At 25.8% G+C, this 17502-nt stretch overlaps 2 non-coding genes across 2 annotated transcripts; one reads left to right on the plus strand and one right to left on the minus strand.

Moving 5' to 3' along the window:
- Positions 1-295: 295 nt before the first annotated feature.
- On the plus strand, positions 296-415 carry LOC122511447. Its single transcript, XR_006302521.1, has one exon. It is a non-coding gene; the product is annotated as a 5S ribosomal RNA (ribosomal RNA).
- A 13656-nt stretch (positions 416-14071) lies between these two features.
- LOC122511448 lies at positions 14072-14191 on the minus strand. Its single transcript, XR_006302522.1, has one exon. It is a non-coding gene; the product is annotated as a 5S ribosomal RNA (ribosomal RNA).
- Positions 14192-17502: the final 3311 nt, after the last annotated feature.

Genomic DNA, 17502 nt, shown 5'->3' on the forward strand with positions numbered 1-17502 from the left:
AGCTTTAATAGTTAATAATGATTCTCAAGAATCATTTGAAAAAAAGGAAATTTTCATTAATAATATTCATACCTTAAAATTTTGATACTTTACAATTTATTGCAAGAGAATACTTATTATATAGCAATTTTTTTCAATTTTCGATAATTTTTTTAATTTGGTAGTCTTTAATTTGATAATTTTTAAAAATTAGAAAATAAAATCCAGCCTTGCGTTTATAAAACAAAAATAACATTTCTGTAAATACTATTCTCGAGGAAAAAATTTTTCTCAAGTAACGATGAAAGTATTCTCAGTTAACGCTCATATCCCGGAGAAATCCACTGGTTCTCGTTCGATCACCAAAGTTAAGCTCCGTTGAGCGCGGTTAGTACTTGGATGGGTGACCGCTTGGGAATACCGCGTAGTGTTAGCTTCTTTTTTTCAATTTTTTAAAATTCTTTTCCTTAGTTTAACTAAAAATTTTTTATTTTTACTACTTTTAAAACATATTTTTTGAGTAGTTCTTATATTTTACTCCTTTCTAGAATATTAATCATTTAGCAATTTTTTTTATAATTTTTTATTTTAAATAGAATTATTACTAGAGGAATATAGTCTGGGTTGGACCTTAGTCAAGGTTGGACCCCCGATATTTTTTAAAAAAGAACACTAGCGCCACCCATGCGCCTAATATTAAATAACTGACTAAGAAATGGGAAAAAAAGTTAGTCCCTTGTCATAATTTCGTATTTTATTCGAAAAAGTTAAATTAAATTTTAAATTCTATTTAGTGGAACAGCTTACAGAATATGTGAAGAATTTAATTTTTAATAATTTAAACATATAAACAAAAGTTGGATTTGAATTACAAAAATTACAATTTTCTGTCAATGAGAAACGATTAAAAAATATTTCTTAATCATAGTAAATTGTAATTTTTTATTCAAATACAACTTTTCTTTAAAATATTAAAAATTAAATTCTTTAAGCCTCAAGTAAATAGAATTTAAAATTTAATTTAACTTCTTTATATAAAATACAAAACTATGGCATAAAATTATTTTTATAGTAATTTTTTGAAAGGAAATCAATGGTCAGAAAATAAAATCGAGCAGAAAATATTCTGACCCTTTTTGGATTTTTAATTTTCTTAAAAAAAATTATAGATTTTAAAATCCATCCGTAATGTAGAAAATATGTTTTTGTATCTATCTACAAAAAAATTATCGAATGAAAAAATTAATTTTTCAATTTTTGAAGCACTTTTTTGAAAAAAAAACATTGTTTTTAAGTAGAAAATGCTAAAAATACCATTTATTAAATTTTTTTATATTAAAATTTACTTGTTTATTTTTCTAACTAATTTCAAGTCATACTTTTTTAAAATATAAAAAAATTATGATAAAATTATGATTTGAAATTAGTTAGAAAAATAAACATGTGAATTTACATATAAAAAATTGTATAAAAATTGAATTTTTTAGAACTTTCAACCTAAAAACAATATTTTTTTCAAAAAAATTCTTCAAAAATTGGAAAAATTAATTTTTTTATTCTGTAATTTTTTTGAAGATTAACAAATAATACCAACATTATAATAATAAATTATAATTAACAAATAACAACAAGAATTGTAACCATAGATACAAAAACATATTTTCAACAAAATTACTGACGGATTTTAAAATCTATCAATTTTTAAGAAAAATAAAAATCCAAGAAGGGTCAGAATATTTTCTGTCTGATTTTATTTTCTGACTATTGATTTTCTCTAAAAAAAATTACTATATAAAAATAATTTCATGGAAGATTTAAATCGAAGTCTCCTCTTAATTAAATAGCATCTGTTTCACATACTGAAATTATTGATCCAAATACAATATTTAATTGACTCAAATATAAAAATTATTTGATTCAAGTAAATATTTATTTGATATTAGACAAATAATTGGTTATTTTAATTAAATAAATTTTTTACAGTGTGTTCTCATAACTCCATAATAATAATTATAATTATTATATTTGATAATAGAAAAGTAATCGGTTCTTTGAATAAAATAAATTTTTTTTCCAGTATGGAAATTTTTAGTATCAGTCTAGTGAACTTATTAATTTAAATCTAAAAAATTTGATCTTAAGTATTTGTATATATAATTTTGTCGTTTTGTCCTTGAAGTACGTGTTTATATAGTTCTTGGTCACAGATGTGTTTCACTATAATATACTCAAAATATATTCGTATGCGAATACATTTTTTTTTTTTTTTTTTTTTTTTTGTAAAGAAGCGGAGGGGGAATTGTCCAAGGTCTTGGATGAAACAAAAGATGATTCCTATTTATAGTGTAGCACCTGAATTTTGATGCAGTCATACATAAATAAATCGTAGTCTCAAAAATCGTGACTGTACTTTCGCACGCCTCTCTCTAGTGTCATAAGGCAAGAATTCCCCCTCTTTACTTCTATGTAAACACAAAAAACTATATATGTATATACATTGTTCTTTTTAAATATATTTTTTATATTTTATATTAAAATAATATATAAAAATATATTCATGTTTATAATATATATTATATTATATATATTTTTTATTTTCATGTTTATAGTGTTTTTTTTTTTGTATGTGTATGTATATCTACCATTATTGTGGTATACATATATATATATACCAGAATAATGGTTCCGATGGATATATAAGAAACGACTTTGATAATTATAATAATGATCGGTAGTGGGTCCGCGCGCATAAGCAAACCAGTGAAAAGGGGCCCCCACGGTTATAAGGCGCGTAGTTATCCTACAAAGTATACACTCTTATTACCGGAGATTTCTTTCGTGCCAGCAGCGATTGCCATGTTGAGAGAGAGCAACACGGGGTGTTATTACGCAATTACAGGAGTAATTTCGGTCACGTTACTGCTATGGATACGCTTGTCCCCCTTTTTCCGAGCAGAACTTCGGAAATAATCTCTGCGTCCTCCTTCTCTTCTCATTTTTTTCTCTCTCTCTCTCTCCATCTTGTGTTCTATTTTTAATCGTGAAAAAATATATTTTTAAATCAATATCGCTTATATGTAAAAAATAGTAATAATAATGATAATATAAAAATCAATATTCACGGGTGATATAAATGTTTTACGGTTCTCTTTTCACTTCTCCCTTCTACTCCCCTTTACTGCATTTTTACTCTCCATAGGCAGAGCTCAACTATTATAATTGAAAGAAAATTGTTACTGTCGTGTATATATCGATCCTTTATTTAGAAGTCATAAAGTGTAACAGTCGCAAATTTCATTCTCTTTCATGTTTAACTTTTCTAGTTTTTCAAATTACTTCTTCGCGGGCAGTAAATGTAGATTTCAACTGAACCACAAATTCATTTGTTTTGTCTGTTTATTTTTTATTTTTTATTGCTCTTCTAATGTGTAATATCAGTTTTCTGTTTTATTTTTTAAAATAAAAGTCAGATTCGATTGTTAAATGTAATTTCGAGAAGGAAAGAAAATAAATACAATAAAGAATAAAAACAATAAAGAAGAATGACTAGCAATAAAATGGGAAAAATAACAATAAAGAAGGCGATTCTAGCAAATAACGAAGAAAATTTATCAAAGGGAAGAAAATTTTAGCAAACAAAGCAGCGAACCTAGAAATAAGAAAGAAAAACTATACGAATAAAAAAGTTGATTCTAGCAAATTTAGAAAGAAAGCCTAGCAAAAAAAAAAAACTAATAATAAAGAAAGAAACTTAATAACAGTAAAGGAGGAAATTTTAGCAAAGAAAAAGGAAACCTAACATTAAAGAAGGAAACAGAATAACAATAAAGGAGAAAATTCTAGCAAATAAATAAGAAAACAAAAATGTAAAGAAGGAAAAACTCTAGTTAATAAATAAAACCTAACAATGAAGAAGTAAATTCTAGCAAATAAAGAAGGAAACATTGAAAAAAAACTAACATTAAAGAAGGCGATTCTAGCAAATGAAGAAGAAAGAGCAATGGAAGAAAAACTAACCCTAAAGAAGAAGATTTTTGTAAATAACGAAGAAAATTTAGCAAGAAAGAAGAAAATTCTAGCAAGTGAAGAAATAAACCTAGTAATCAGAAAGAAAAACTAAAAAAAATTAGGCGATTCTAACAAATAAAGAAGGAAGCCTTGCCAAAAAAATAAAAATAACCTTAAAGAAGGCGATTCTAGCAAGTAAAGAAGAAACATAGTATAAAATCAGAAAATTAACAACAAAAAAAGCAATTCTAGCAAATAACGAAGAAAATTTAAGAATAAAAAAAATTATAGTAAGTAAAAAGGAATGCCTAGCAAACAAAGAAGCGAACCTAGAAACAAGAAAAAAAAACTACCAATAGAAAAGGTGATTCTAGCAAATTTAGAAAGAAAGCCTAGCAAAGAAAAAAAAATCAATAATAAAGAACGGAACCTAATTACAGAAGGCGATTCTATCAAATAAAGAAGAAACATAGGACTAAAAAAGAAAATTTACGATAGAGAAAGCAATTCTAGCAAATAACGAAGAATATTTAGGAATAAAAAAATTATAGTAAGTAAAGAAGAATGCCCAGTATTAAAATGGGAAAACTAATAATAAGGGAAGCAATTCTAGCGAATAAAGAAGAAAACCTGGCAAAGAAAAAAAAATTAACAATAACAAAAAACCGAATAACTGTAAAGGAGGAATTTCTAGCAAATATACAAGAATCATAGCAAATTAAGAAAAACTAACAATAAAGAAAGAAACCTAATAACATTAATGGAAGAAATTCTAGTAAATATAGAAGAAAACCTAACAAAAAAGAAAGAAACCTAATAACAATAAAGAAAATAATTCTAGCAAATAAAGAAGCAAACCTATTAATAAAATGAAAAATTAATTAAATATTAATTATTAAAAATAATTACGAAAAATTATTATTTATAAATAAGGCGATATAAAGAAGAAAGAAGAATAATAAATAAGGAAGAAAGAATGTAAAAAAAAGAAAATTAATTTTAAAGAAAGAAACTTAAAAACAGTAAACGAGTAAATTCTAGTAAATGGAGATAGAAACCAAATAACAATACAGTAGGAAATTCTAGCAAATAAATATGAAAACCTAGTAGTAAAGAAAAAAATTCCCCAGCGAATAAATAAATCCTAACAATGAAGAAGTAAATTTTAGCAAATAAAAATAAAAAATCTAGAAAAGGAGGAAACTTTAGCGAATAAAAATGAAAGCCTAGCAAAGAAAGGAAAACTAACAATAAAGAAGATGATTTCAGCAAATAAAGAAGAAAATCTAGCATTAAAAAAGGAGACTAATAGTGAAGAAAGCGATTCTAGCAAATATCGAAACAAAATTAGAAATAAAGAAGAAAATTCTAGCACGTAAAGAAGCAAACCTCAAGATAAGAAATAAAGAAAGAAAGAAAAACAAAGAAAGGGAAATTAACGCTAAAGAAAAGGATTCTAGCAAATAAAGAAGAAACGTAGCAAAAATAGAAAAATCAATAATAAAGAAAGTAACCTATTAATAGTAAAGGGGGAAATTCTAGCAAATAAAGCAAGAAACTTAACAATAAAGAAAGAAAACTAATAACCGTAAAGAAGAAAATTCTAGCAAATAATGCGAGAAACCTAATAAAAAAAAAGATGAAAACCGAATAACAATAAAGAAGGGAATTCTAGCAAAGAAAGCAGAAAATCTAACAATATAGAAGAAGATCTACAACAATAAAGGATAAAATTCTAGCAAATAAATAAAACCAAACAATGAAGAAGTAAATTTCAGCAAATAAATAAAACCTAACAATAAAGAAGGTAATTCTAGCAAATAAATCAGGAAACTTAACAATAAAGAAGAAGACCTGACAATAGAGAAGAAAACTTACAACAATAAAGAAGAAAATTCTGGCAAATAAACAAAACCAAACAATAAAGAAGAAAATTCTAGCAAATAAGTAAAACCAAACAATAAAGAAGAAAATTCTAGCAAATAAGTAAAATCAAACAATAAAGAAGAAAATTCTAGCAAATAAGTAAAATCAAACAATAAAGAAGTAAATTCTAGCAAACGAAAAAAAAGAGAAGCAATAAGTGCTCCTTTAGCAGTTAATAAAAATTAACATTACGCCAATGAATCCGAAAGTGAGTTCGTGACTCCTCGGGAATAAAGCCGAGGGGCCCTCGGACGATTCCGTTTGGGGGCCTGATTCGAGGCTCGGAAACGACTCAGTCCTAGCCAGACAGGTTCACACAGATGCTTGGCGGCCATCATGAATGTCCGTGAAATATGTATTTGGCCGATGAACGCGGGAAGTAGGGAGAGAGAGAGAGAGTAACAGCAACAGAATCCCCCAAGAGTGGGAGAAAAATCTGATTCAAGAGGAGGGGAGTAACCAGAAAAGAAACTTCATTCCACAGATGGCGCTTAGTTTGTCGAGGGATCTGCATTCACACACAACAAAAAAAAAAGTAGAGAGCGAGAGAGAGAGAGGCAAAAAATCCACAAGATGCTGCGCGCAATGCGGAATAGAGTCAACTTTACATTTGACGATACATTCCGATTTTATTCACTATGGATTCTGTGTGTCTTTCTTTTCTTGCTTTGAGAAAACTGCTCTTGAATTTTAACTGTTTTTGGTTTTTTTACGTTATTTTTTCTTTTCTTTTTTTTCTTTTTTCTCTCTTACGTTCTTTTTCCACTTTTTTTGTCCTCTTTCACGTTTTTTGTCCTTTTTTACGTTCTTTTTTCGATTTTTATTTTTTTGGTCCTCTTTTTAATTTTTAAAAGCTAGTTTATTAACTATTTAATGGGATATTTTTTCAGTTTTTTTAAGGATATCAAATTGAGGCAAAAAACGAATCAAAATGTTGCAACATTTTGATTCGTTTTTTGTCTCAATTTGATATCCTTAAAAAACTGTTTTAAATAGTACTACTACTTTTAAATTTTTTCGATTGGAATTAGAAAAACAATTCCCTACATTAACTACTGTTAATTTTTGTACTAGGATTAACAAAAGTACAAATTATTTTTAAGTACTAATTTCCTAGTACTAAGGTTTTCCTAAGTAATAAGTTTCTAGTTATAGTTAAAGCTATAAAGTTCTTATTTATAAATTCCTAGTAATTAAATTTTCCTAAGTACTAGGTTCCTAGTTAGTAAGTTTTCTTAACCTCTATGTTTCTAATAAATATTTTTCGTAGTATTAAGTTCCTAGTACTGAGGTTGTACTAGTACTATTATATTTCTTAATATACTGAGAATTTTCAAGATACTAAAGATTCATTAAGTACTAATTTCCTAGTACTAAGGTTTTCCTAAGTATTAATTTCCTAGTATTAAGGTATTACTAGTACTCGTATGTTCTTTAATATACTGCGAGTTTTCAAAATAGTTTCCTTAAGTACTAATTTCCTAGTAATAAGGTTTTTCCAAGTTCTAAGTTCCTAGTACTGAGGTTTTCCTAACTACTATGTTTCTAGTTAAAAAAATTTTTCTTTTATTATTTCCTAGTACTATTTTTGTAATTCTAATTTCCTAGTATTAAGATTTTTCCAAGATATAAGTTCCTAGTTATAAAATTTTCCTAAGTAATAATTTTCTAGTTCCAAGTTTTTCCTAAGAAATAATTTACTAGTTCTGCTTCTAAGAATTTTCTAGGTTCACTCTTCCTAGTAATACTGATGTTTTCCTAAATATGAAGTTTTCGCCAAGTACTAAACTCCTAGTAGTGAGATTTTTTCAAGTTCCAAGTTCCTAGTAGTAAGGTTTTTCCTAATTACTAAGTTTCCAATACTAACTTAACTTAAATCATCAGTTAAAATTTTCATCACTTTTTCCTTTTGAATCGCAATTAAAAAAAAATTCCCTACACTTTAAAAACAAGTAAATTTTAACTAATTCAATAGCAAAAAATCAGTAAGTAATTCAAATCGCAGTTAAATTTTAACTCATTAATATTTAAAGAAAAAATGATAAAAATAAGAAAAAATTGATAAAAATAAGAACAAATGAAGAAAATCATGAAAAAAGGAAAAAAATGAATAAAAAATAAAAATAAAACGAATCTTTCAAAGATAGGAAATCAAAAAAGGAACTTAGAAAACCAACATTCAATTCATTGTAATAATAATCTAACATTTTTTAGACAACTTTAGTTGAACGTAAAATATAAAAGAGATGATAAAATTGTGTAACGTGTCATTCGGCAGTAGTTGAATGGCATCAAATAACATAATATGTCATAAACCCCCACCCCACCTCTCTCTCTCCCCTCCTCACTCCCCCCCGAAAAAAAGGAGTGTAACATGCCATAAAAAATATAATGTGACATAAAGAATCATAATATACCGTAAAATAATATAACAAGTCATAAAAATATACAATAAATTTACATGAAATCGTTTTTTTACACGAAATTTTTACAATCGTTTTTTAAAAAGACGCGGTTAATTTGTATATAAAGACTTTCGTGAGATAATAATCAGCAGCTGGAAAGGAAATTTCGTTCTTTTTTCTTTTTAATTTTGATATTTTGAAAAAAGTGTTCTAATAGTTTCGAACAAAATAATTCAGAGTTAATATTACATTATTTAACCAAATTTCAAATTTTCAAATTTTCAACCAAATTGTGAACATTATTTTCTGGTTATTATAAATAAAGTTTGTTTTAAATATTTTTTTGAAAAAAAAACTTTGATTCGCTCTCCTTGACTTTCAATTCGATTTTGACTTCGACTTTGAATTTGACTTTGACAGTGACCTTGAATTTAATTTTGATTTTAATTTTCACTCTGACTTTTACTTTGAAAATATTTATTTGTAATAAATTTTATTTATTTATTTTGTAATTTCACTTATTGACTTTCGCTTCGACTTTGACATTGACTTTGACTTTCATTTTCATTCTAACTGTGACGTTTACTTTGATTTTGATTTTGAAAGTCAAAGTGAAAGTCAATGTCAAAGTGAAAGTGAAAATCAGAGTGAATTTGAAGATCAATGTCAAAGTTAAAATTGTAGCAAAAGTCAAAGTCCAATTACAAAATTAGGTGCGTTTTTAAAATTTGACTTTGAGTTTCGTTTCGAATTTGACTTTGACCATAACTTTTATTGACATTTTTGTCTTAACTTTGAAATTTAAAATGAAAGTCAAAGTCAAAGTGAAAGTTAATTTCAATGTCAAAGTCAAAGTCAGAATGAAAATAAGAGTCAAAGCTCCTTGGAATCATTGTCAAAGTCAAAATCAAAGCGAAAGTCAAAGTCAAATTAGAAAATTGGGTGAGTAAAAAATTTTGACTTTTACTCTAACTTTGAGTTTGACTTTGACTTTAACTTTCATTTTCACTTTGACTTTCATAATCAAAGGCAAAGTCAAATTTAGAGTCAAAATGAAATTCAAAGTCTAAATCGAATGGAAAGTCTACTTAAAAAATTCCACGAGTGCGATTTTGTAATTTGATTTTAACTTTTGATTTTAATTTGACTTTGACAATGACTTTAATTGACTTTTTTATTTTAACTTCGAATTTGAAAACAAAAGTGAAAGTCAAACTCAAAGTTAAAATCTGTAGTCATTGTCAAAATCAAGTCGAAACCCGTGCGATTTTTTATCTAGACTTTTTATTTGATTTAGACTTTGAATTTAATTTTGACTCTAAATTGACTTTGCCTTTGATTATGAAAGTCAAAGTGAAAATTGAAAGTTAACGTCAAAGTCAAACTCAAAAAAAGTAAGTAAAAGTTAAAAGTCATCGTCAAAATAAACATCTGAAGTAAATTTTTAGTTGAAGCTAACAAACCTCTCGTTTACTGTATAGAAAAATGTATTTATTGATTCAATATTTGATTATTTCAAACAAACATTTTTCCGTTTGTTTCTGCGCCATTTCTGCGCCAACCCCAAAATTCAATTTACGGCCATTTACCATTTTCTTTTCTTTGTTTTTTTTTTAGGCGAAAAAAATCCGGGAGTAAAATTACAAAAATACAAACTTTATCCAAAAGCGATCGACAATTTTTTTTTTTTTTTGTTTTAAATATCAGTAAAAATTAATTAACACCACTAATGGACAACTTCGAGTTGAAAAAAAAGCGGAGAAAAAAAAAGAAATGTCACCGATTCGGCAGGGTGAGTATCCGGGGTAACACGTTGCACGATTTTACAGCGGGTCTTTAATGCAATGTCGCCGCGAAAATATTTACGATCGAAAGCGCGAGATTATAATATCTTATTTCGCGAGACGCATCCGGTTCTTTCGAGGGAGAGAAAAAGAGGGAAAAAGAGAGAGATGCGTGGGCCTATGTTTTAAAATATTAAAATGCACTCTACATATATATATATTTATATTTGCATGTGTATAGACGCGTGTACGCAATATGAATTTATAAGCTAGGATATATTATTCGTTTTATATATCGATTTAGCAGCATATTGAGTGTGTGTATATTGCTATCTTCCTTATTACTATTGGCATCGAGCAATAATCCCAACTTGGATAGTTCGGCTTTTGTGTATATATGTTTTATATATTATATGAATATTGCGTGTATAGTCCGCGCTCGCTCGCACCGTAAAGTGAGAAATAGCCTTGGATTTGACTTTTTTTTTTCTTTATAGTCCTATATGTACACTCCCTACTCCACAAGTATAAATGTAATATGGAGATGATTGCAATAAGATAAAACTAATGCTTATTTCCAAGTGAGTTCCAATTTTTACTGCGCTTATGACTATTGCTATGGAATTTCTTTAATTGATCACTATAAACAAGGGGAATTTGTTTCTTGAGAGGAGAAAAATTTGTTATAACACTATTTTTTTAATAATATTTTTTTTCATTAAATATTAACAAATAAATAAATTAATAATTAATAATAAATAATTAATAGTTACAGTTTTTCTGAGGATGGTAAATTGAGACAAAAAACGAATCAAAATGTTGCCTCAAAGCAACATTTTGATTCGTTTTTTGTCTCAATTTTTGCCATCCTCAGAAAACTGAAAAAATAACTCATTAAATAGTTAATAAACTAGCTTTTAAAAATTAAAAAGAAGACCATAAAAATGAGGAAAAGAAAAAATAAATAAAAATCGAAAAAAGAACGTAAAAAAGAACAAAAAAAACAGGAAAAAGAAAGTGAAAGAGGACAAAACAGCGGTTGTGGTACAATTTTTCTAAAACGTATTTTCTTAAAATTTTTTTTCTAATAAAGGTGAATTTTTAAAAAACTTTTTTCTAATGAAGGTGATTTTCTATTTTTCTTTCTTCTAATGAAGGTTATTTTCTAAAAATTTCTTTTTCTAATAAAGGTAATTTTCAAAGAAAATTTTTTTCTAATAATATTCAATTTTTTGTAATGACGATCAATGGGTATAATGATTAAAAAATAATATTTACGAAAATTTTTTAATTTAAAAAAAAAAATACTTGAGAATTCGTTAAAAAAATTATAATAAAAAATAGAAATTATGCAGATTTTTTAACAAAATCTTTAAATAATCTGGTTAAAAATCCTAATTAAGAAATAGAAATTATAGGAATTTTTTCGCCTAAAGATATTTAAAATTTTCTAAAAATAAAAAATATATTTTATATATATATTAATTTTGGAAATTTTTCGTATAAAAATGATGGAAATTATTATTTTTTCTGTTTTCAAAGGAAGAACAGAATTTTGTTAATAAATTGTGATAAGAAATAGTAATTTTATAAAAATTTTTCTTCATTTTCAAAAAGAAACTTATAATTTTTTAAACAAAATTGTTATCGAGTTACAGAAAATATGCAAAATAGTTTTAATCTTAATTTTTTTTACAATTTTCTAACTTTTATCAAACTTATAAAATTTCACAAATAGGAAAATAAATATTATAGAAATTATAACTTTTTAGAAAAACTTTTTTTAAGAAAAAATTTATAAATTTGTGTAAAAATATTTTTTTAATACTTTCCCTACTATTTTTTTTTATTTATAACCGATAGTTTACATATTCATGGATTTTTTTTTATTTTTATTTAAATTTTGGCGCGATTTTACTTACTATTTATATTATCAAGTTCACAAGTTGTATTTATGCGTTAAATTTACAAAAAGAAATAGCATTTTTAGGTTTAAAACTACAATAATTACTTGACTTCTTTCTACTTATTATTTAACCTGCAAAGTAAAAATTTAAAAATTGTTTATGTAAGAGAAAAAAAAATTAAGCTCAAATATCAACAAAATAATTATTTTCAAGCTTCTTTAAACAGGTCAAGGTAGGAAAAAAAATTATTTGAAAAAAAAAATTTGTAAAAAAAATTTCTCTCAAAAGTTATCACGTCGTGTAGAATCACCCGTATAAAATTATTATTTATTTGATTATTATTATTATTTATTTATTGTCAATGTATAATATATTATTATTTATTATGCAGTTAATTTATTTCTTTGGAATCTGTTTGTGGAAAAAAAATAAAAATAATATATATGTGAAACATAATAATTGTAACAAAAATAATGATTAATAACTTATCTTCTCTTAATTGATGATAAATAATAAATATTATTAATCACTTTTTATAAATTGATTTTTAACAGTTTTAATAGCCTTGTAAATATTGTTAGTTTAGTGAGAAAAAAAATATTCCCTTAGCACTAGCGCCGCTACAGTTCTGGAACTACTCGCAAGTAGTAGCGGCCGTTCTGGTAAGACACGATGGTAGCCACTACTACTTATTGTTCTAATAATACAAAGCGTTAATAATAGTATAGATAATTAATAATAATAATATAATAATAAATAATAGTTAATAATTATTGTTGCCATTATTATTTTTATTATCATTACTACCATTATTATTATTATTAGTTATTATTAGTTACGGTAACGTGACACTATTTACAAAAAAATTACCGAATGAAAAAATTAATTTTTCCAAAAATTTTTGAAGCATTTTTTTTGAAAAAAAACATTGTTTTTAGGTTAAATACTAATTTAGGTAAAATAATATTTAGGTAAAAATACCATTTTTATACAATTTTTTTAATGTAAATTCACAAGTTTATTTTTCTAACTAATTTCAAATCATAATTTTATTATAATTTTTTTATATTTTATATTTTGAAAAAGTATGATTTGAAATTAGTTAGAAAAATAAACAAGTGAATTTAAATATAAAAAAAATTTAATAATAATGGTATTTTTAGCATTTTCTACTTAAAAACAATGTTTTTTTTCAAAAAAGTGCTTCAAAAATTAGAAGAAATTAATTTTTTCATTCGATAATTTTTTGTAGATAGATACAAAAACATATTTTCTACAAAATTACGGATGGGTTTTAAAATCTATCAATCTTCAAGAAAAATAAAAATTCAAAAAGGGTCAGAATATTTTCTGCTGGATTTTATTTTCTGACCATTGATTTCCTTTCAAAAAATTACTATAAAAATAATTTTATGCCATAGTTCGTATTTTATATAAAGAAGTTAAATTAAATTTTAAATTCTATTTACTTGAGGCTTAAAGAATTTAATTTTTAATATTTTAAAGTTTAAACAAAAGTTGCATTTGAATAAAAAATTACAATATTCTTAAATTAAGAAATATTTTTTAATTTTAGGTTATTGCTACCTAAATCGTTTCTCATTGACAGAAAATTGTAATTTTTGTAATTCAAATCCAACTTTTGTTTAAATGTTTAAAATATTAAAAATTAAATTCTTCACATATTCTGTAAGCTGTTCCACTAAATAGAATTTAAAATTTAATTTAACTTTTTCGAATAAAATACGAAATTATGACAAGGGACTAACTTTTTTTCCCATTTCTTAGTCAGTTATTTAATATTACGCGCATGGGTGGCGCTAGTGTTCTTTTTTAAAAAATATCGGGGGTCCAACCTTGACTAAGGTCCAACCCAGACTATATTCCTCTAGTAATAATTCTATTTAAAATAAAAAATTATAAAAAAAATTGCTAAATGATTAATATTCTAGAAAGGAGTAAAAAATAGGATCTACTCAAAAAATATGTTTTAAAAGTAGTAAAAAATAAAAAATTTTTAGTTAAACTAAGGAAAAGAATTGATAAAAATTGAAAAAAAAGAAGCTAACACTACGCGGTATTCCCAAGCGGTCACCCATCCAAGTACTAACCGCGCTCAACGGAGCTTAACTTTGGTGATCGAACGAGAACCAGTGGATTTCTCCGGGATATGAGCGTTAACTGAGAATACTTTCATCGTCACTTGAGAAAAATTTTTTCCTCGAGAATAATATTTACAGAAATGTTATTTTTGTTTTATAAACCCAAGGCTGGATTATATTTTCTAATTTTTAAAAATTACTTAATTAAAGACTACCAAATAAAAAAAAAAATAAGCGAAAATTTAAAAAAAATTGCTGTATATAGTAAACATTCTCCTACTCTCTAAATTTGAATTAGTAAAAATAATTTGAATTAGTAACTGACTTTTTTTCAATTAGTATCAATTAGTAAATTTTACTAATAAATTAGTAAAAATCACTATTTTGTAGTAAAATTTACGAATTCAAAAGCAAAAAGTCATTCACTACTTTAAATTATCAATCATTTTTATTAATTCAATTTCAAAGAGTACTGTACAATAAATTGTAAAGTGGATAAAGATAATAAAAGTAATAATTTAATAATATAATTAATATTTTGTTTAGAATATTTAATAATAATAATTTCTAAATTCTAATAAAATTCAAACATTCTTTAAAGAATTTCGTCCCTTTTCTCACCCTTTGTCAGCCCTTTTGTTTCACTCTATATATACGTAAAATATAATGTAGAAAAATTTTTAGCAAAAAGAAGAAAAGAATTTTTTTTTTTTACCAGCATGGTTCGTTTTAGTCATCGAAACAAGGGGCGGGGGGAATTACTGTCGACATTGTCTGGAGCTTGAGTTGAGAGAAAAGGGGTGATGTGGAGGGGGGAATAGTGGCAGCATACGGTCAGCGGAAATAAAGACGAAGGTATAGGTGTCGGGAGATAGACCATTTCCCGGGACCATCCTATGAAACCGAGTGCAGTCCAGGGTATACTAGACATCCCTTGCTTCTATATTCGACCCCCGAGTTTATCAGGGTGGTGGCACGAGGGGTTATAAGTGGAAGAGCGTGTGAAGAGGAACGTGTGCTCTATATAAAAGGGAGAGAGGGGGAAATGGGTGGAAAAGGACATGGATGGAAGGAGAGATTGGTTTGGATATCAAAATGTGTTTTTAAGGAAAAAAAAAATTGAGAATAAAATATATACGCAAAAATATACACAAAAAAAATATACGGAGAGATTTAGAGTAAAATGTACAGAAACGCCCATTTCTCTCAAGTTAATAATGTGGAATAAAATGTATAAAGAAAAATAATCCAAATGTCAAAGTAAATGTCAAATGAAAGTTTAAAATTTAATCTCAGAGTTTCTTTTAATTTTGAAAGTCAAATTTAAAGTCAAATTTAAAACTAAAAGTCAAAGTTGAAGTTAAATTTAAAGTGAAAGTCAATATCAATGTTAAATAAATTGTAGTCGAATTTAAAGTGAAAGTCAAAGTTGAAATCAATGTGAAAGTGAAAATCGAATCAAATGTCAAATTTTAAGTTAATGTCAAATTCAAAATCGAATAAAATTCCAAAGTTAAAGTCAAGTTTAATTTTAAATTTAAAGTCAAAGACAATGTGTAAGAAACGAATAAAGTGTCAAATTAAAAGTCAAATTTAGAGTAAAAGTCAATATCAAAATACAAGTTAAAGTCGAATTTAAAGTAAAAGTTAAAGTTAAAATCAATGTGAAATTAAAAATGTCGAATTCGAAGTCAATGTCAAAGAAAAAATGAAATCAAAAGCCAAATTTGTAGTCAAAGTTAATGTCAAATTCAAAATTGAAGCAAATGTCAAAGTGAAAGTCAAAGTTAAATGTCAATTTTAAATCAAAGACAATGTCAAAATATCAAAATACGAGGCAAAGTTAAAGTCTAATTTAGAGTCAAAATCAAAGTGAAAATCTAGTAAAATGTCAAAGTCAAATTTAAAGTCAAACTCAATGTTAAAGTTAAAATCAAATTCGTAGTGAATGTCAAAGTAAAAAGTGAATCAAAAGTCAAATTTAGATTCAAAGTTAAAGTCAAAGTCAATGTAAAATCAAATAAAACGTCAAATTAAAAGTCAAATTTAAAGTAAACGTCAATATCAAAATACTTGTCAAAGTAAAAGTCGAATTTACAGTGAAAGTCAAAAGTTGAAATTAAAGTCAAATATAAAAATCTAGTCAAATTTAAAGTCAAAGTCAAACTCAATGTTAAAGACGAAATCAAAGTCATAGTCAATGTCAAAACAAAAAGCGAATCAAAAGTCAAATTTACAGTCAATGTTAAATGTCAAAGTCAATGTTAAATTCAATATCGAATCAAATTGTCAAAGTAAAAGTCACAGTTAATGTCAAATTTGAATTTAAAGGCAAGTTTAGAGTCAAAGTCAAACTCAATGTCAATATTAAAGTCAAAATCGAATCAAATTTGTAAGTTAAATGTAAATTTAATGTAAAAGTAAATTTCAAAATTCAAAATCGAGTCAAAAGTCAAAGTTAATGTCAAATTTGAATTTAAAGGCAAGTTTAGAATCAAAGTCAAACTCAATGTCAATATTAAAGTCAAAATCGAATCAAATTTTTAAGTTACATGTAAATTTAATGTAAAAGTAAATTTCAAAATTCAAAATCGAGTCAAAAGTCAAAGTTAATGTCAAATTTGAAGTTAAAAAGAACGGTAGAGTCAAAGTCAAAGTCAAAGTCAAAATCGAATAAAATGTTTATAAGTAAAAGTCAAAACTAAAGTCAAAGTAAATGTTAAATTCAAAATCAAAATAAAATCAAAATTCAATTTACAAAATCCCACACTAGGTCACTTTTTATTTTTAACTACAAAAGTTCAAGGAAATTTTATAATTTAATAGAAAAACCAAGATTTTTATCATTTATTTTTTTGTCCAACTTTTTTCAATTTTCGAAAAATTTCTAAGAATGCCATCCAATGAGGTTGCAGTTGCATACAGAAGAGAACACCCTTTAGCGGAAGAAAAAGAAAGAGAGAGAGAGAAAAAACCACTCCTCCCGTGAGAATAGGCAAGGGATCCATAGATTTTTTCGGAGTCAGGTGGCTCCCTATTGGAAAATGCTAAAACGGTAATCTAAAATCTTATTTGGGGCTGTTATGGCTTGTCGTAAATTGTAGCAGATCCTGGCCTGAGTATAAATTAACATTCGGCTTGGTACTCGTAAAAAAATTGCACCACTGTCTGATCGCGGGAATAAATTATTATTTATTCCACCAAAAGACGTTTTTAATAATTTTTTCAATTATTTCTAAATAGAAAAATGTTGTTTTCTTGGTAAGAAAGAAATGAAAATCTAGTCTTTAACAATTATTGTCTTAAAAATCGCTTCCGATTGTTAAAACAATAATTGTTAAAGACTAGATTTTTTTGTTTTTTTTTTAATTTAGGATTTCTATTTATGGTT

Source organism: Leptopilina heterotoma, unplaced genomic scaffold (genome assembly GCF_015476425.1).
Source record: "Leptopilina heterotoma isolate Lh14 unplaced genomic scaffold, ASM1547642v1 Lhet_82, whole genome shotgun sequence".
Taxonomy (NCBI): Eukaryota; Metazoa; Arthropoda; class Insecta; order Hymenoptera; family Figitidae; genus Leptopilina; species Leptopilina heterotoma.